Source organism: Crocodylus porosus, unplaced genomic scaffold (genome assembly GCF_001723895.1).
Source record: "Crocodylus porosus isolate Cpor-Errol unplaced genomic scaffold, CroPor_comp1, whole genome shotgun sequence".
Lineage (NCBI taxonomy): Eukaryota > Metazoa > Chordata > Crocodylia > Crocodylidae > Crocodylus > Crocodylus porosus.
Window position 1 is genome coordinate 146,537,666 of NW_017728906.1, and position 3,642 is coordinate 146,541,307.

At 39.1% G+C, this 3,642-nt stretch overlaps 1 protein-coding gene across 1 annotated transcript in view; it reads left to right on the top strand.

Moving 5' to 3' along the window:
• WBP4 (WW domain binding protein 4) overlaps positions 1 to 3,642 on the top strand; it is a 32,178-nt gene that overhangs the window by 20,492 nt on the left and 8,044 nt on the right. The gene's annotated exons all lie outside the window — the stretch shown is intronic.

The following is a 3,642-nucleotide window of genomic DNA, read 5'->3' on the forward strand; positions in this document are numbered from 1 at the left end:
AACAATGGCCACAAGCTGAGGGAGGATAGGTTTAGGTTGGATATTAGAAAGAACTACTTCACTGTAAGGGTGGCCAGAGCCTGGAAGAGGCTTCCCAGAGAGGTGGTGCTCTCACCTTCCCTGGAAATCTTCAAGAGGGGACTGGATAGGCTCCTGGCTGGGGTCTTATGACCCCTCCCACCCCCAGTGCTCCTTCCTGTCTATGGCAAGGGGTCGGACTTGATGATCTGTCTAGGTCCCTTCCGACTCATTGATTCTATGATTTATATTGTAAATAGCAATCATTGATTTGGAAGGACTTCTTTGAGGGGACTTTGCTGGACTTTTTGAAAGGCTCTTGGTTGGACTTTTTGGAGGGTTCTTGGCTGGAGTCTTCTCAGGAGTCTTGGCTGCAGGTTTTTCTGGAGTCTTGTCTCCTTTCTTAGAGAAGGCGTCCAAGCAAGTTTGGACAGATATTCTCCAGGGAAGTAAGCAATGCAGCGAACTTGTTTGCTAGCATAGCATCGCATCAGATCAAGCGTTGTAAAGTCGAAACTGACATCATAAAGTCGAAACAAAGGTGTCAATTTATAAACGTTGTAAGTGCGAAACGTTGTAACTCGAGGACTGCCTGTAAAGAACCAAACAACAATGGCCTGGACCCTATCCTTCTGCAGGAATACCAGAAGGACACGGCTCAGAAGGGGAAGATACTGCAAAGAACCTCTAAGCTTTTTCCTAAAATGAGTTTTCTTGCTTGGGACAGCTTGCTGCATAGCCCTTCAGAACATGTAGCTCTTCTGTCTGTAAATAGTGCTGCTTCATAATAGGCAAACCTGTGCTTTTCTCACAGCCCTTCTGCTCCAAAGCAGGATAGGTGTCATGAAGCCATATACCAGTCATTCCTAATCTGCTAACCTGCGAATTGCCCCTTGCAGGAGGGAATTCCTACATATAGAGGGAAGGAAAGAATGGAAAGATAATGCAGCATCGAGCTGTATTAACTGGGTGCAAAAATCCTTGTTTCTTACTCCATTCTCCCATTAACCTTCCTACTCCCAAGCCCTTATATCGATGAGCTCTGAGTTAGGAGGAGTACGTTAGCACAGATATTATTGTGGAATATCTGAGCTCCACTGTATGCAGGATAATAGAGTGCCTTACAGAGGATCTATGTGCTTTTCTGTTTTTACATTGCAGAAATCAGGTGTAGAAAGTCTTTTTTTCCTTGTTGTCTGCAGAACTGTCTTGTATAAACATGGTTTCTTCTAATCTCCTTTTGACACATTAAGGGGAGTGGATAGTGGGGGTTTTTTTAAAACAAATAACACCAAGGCTAGCTTGTAATAGGTTTACCCATGTTGGTAGTGGAAGCTTCAGCAGCCCTTTCATAGTAATGCTCATTTCATTGCTATCAGTAGCACAAGGTTTGAAGAAAAATGCTACTACAGAAAAGGCCCTATGTGGGGAGCTGTCTTAGTCCAGTGGTTCTCAACTTTTTTGTACCAGGACCCATTTGTAAACATTGGCCAGTCCCAATCCAGTACCCCTCACTTCCAACTCGCTGCCCCCAAGCCCTAGCTCCCTGTGAGTGGGGCAGGGGGCCTGGAGGCCCCCAAGCAGCCCCTTGCAGGCTGCAATTCTGCCAGCCTGCAAGGGAAAAGCCACCATTTTCCACATTTTTCTCCTTTAATGGAGAATCTGTTTTCAAAGTTTGTTGATCCTTTTTTAAAGTTTGTTCATGACCTTTTCATATATTCTTGCAGTCCACTTTCAGGTCATGATCCACAGGTTTAGAAACACTGTCTTAGTCCATGGTGGAACAGGATGGTAGTGTTGACATATATCTAGCAGAGAACCTTTCTTAAAATGAAATGATTTTGAGTTGAAGAAATTGGACTAGTAAATAGCTTTAAACAATCCAATTTAAAATCCTTTCTTGGGCTGAAAAAATGAATCATGCTTTTTTTATTTTATGGTTCATGGAAAAAAAACCTAAAAGGACCCTTTTATTCAGGCAGAGTAAATGTTTGTTATATCACAAATTCAGCATTTATCTGGGCTTCCACAGAATATGTAGTGATTTAATTATGTTAAGAGCCAAGAGAATGAAAGATGAAACAGCTGAGACCAAGAGTGATTTTAATCAGTTTCTTTTTAAGATGCTTTGATTTTTTTTTTTTCTTTTTATCTCCTATTTAACTGTAATGACCAAGCAACATTTTGCAGTAAATAAAATCTTTGTAAAAAAGATTAAATAAGCCACTTTTCACTTGCATCTTCTGAATGTAGATTAGACAGGTTCTGAGATTAATCTAAAATGTTCTTCAGGTAAAAAAAACAGAGAAAATCAGATTCAATATTATTGATATTTGTAAGGAAGCACAAAAATAGCTTTTCATGTATGCAAAAATATGTTTTCATTTCAGGAAGTGGTTTTAAAAATCATGTTTAACTACTTTTAACTTCAGGTATATCTTCTGAATTTGTGTGGTGGTACTTTTGGATGGTTTACATGCATAGGTAACCTGTATGAAGTTCTTTGTAACCATTTTTGGAGCTGTATTGTTCATATGGAGGAGATTTGGAGGATACTGTTCACCTGTGATCATAATACAGTTTTTTTAATGTTTTTGAAAATTCACATGAGCCCTGCATTAGCTTTCAGCTCATTTTGTGTTCTAAGACCGGCACAGATGTCAATAAAATTTCTGTTGTGTTGTCAAATGCTCTTTAAGCCACTAGATGTCAGTCGGATGCACCTTTACTTACTGAAGATAGCATAAATGGAAAGTGTACTTTCTAATTTTTTGCATTCAGTGATATTTCTGAAAATGTATAAATCTGTGAAATAGGCATAGTAGTTTTTTGTTACTGTAAATGTTCACTTCCAGCAATTTTTTTGAGAAGTGATAGATTTTCTAGAATTAAATTGATTTGGTCAATCAAACAGAATTTGTTCCTGCAAACTGTTTTTCAGCTGTTCATATGATTGTAGGATTTTTTTTAAACTCCTTAGTGAAACACTGAATTTGAAGTAGTTCATAGAATACCATATCCCTTAACTTTTTAAATTTAAACTGAGGTCATGTTCCTGAGCTGTTTCAGGGCATTTCAGATAAATGAGGTTTGAAATATATAAACACTGCTCTTTAATTAAAGCACCTTAGTTGTACTGTATTCTGCTGACTCGTCTAGCTATAGTTTGTGGAAGGAGGTGTTGGCTTTGAAACCTGTGCATGTTAGGGTAATCAAGGCAAGAGATTGTAAATGCGCAGCCAAAAATGTTACCAGTTAAGAGCCGTGTGGGGTGTGGGTTATATCTGTGTTAATCTGGTTTAGTGCCGAAGGCAGGGCAGATTTTCACTTTGTAGACTAACTAAATCAGAGTTGAATAATAGTAGCTTTCATAAGCAGCAGGAGTACTTCATCAGATTTAGTGAAGTGATTATTAAATATGCTCCACTTTAAAGTAGTTGTAGTTTTACTAGTCCTCTTCCTTTCCTTTATGTCTGCTCAATAAAGCTTTTACATTATTTTCCCTCTTGTTTTTAAACCTCAGCAAATGGGTAGACGAGAACCTGATGGTGTTTAACACCGAAAAATGCAAGGTTCTCCACCTTGGGAGGAAAAACCTGCAGCATCCTTATAGGCTCGGCAGTG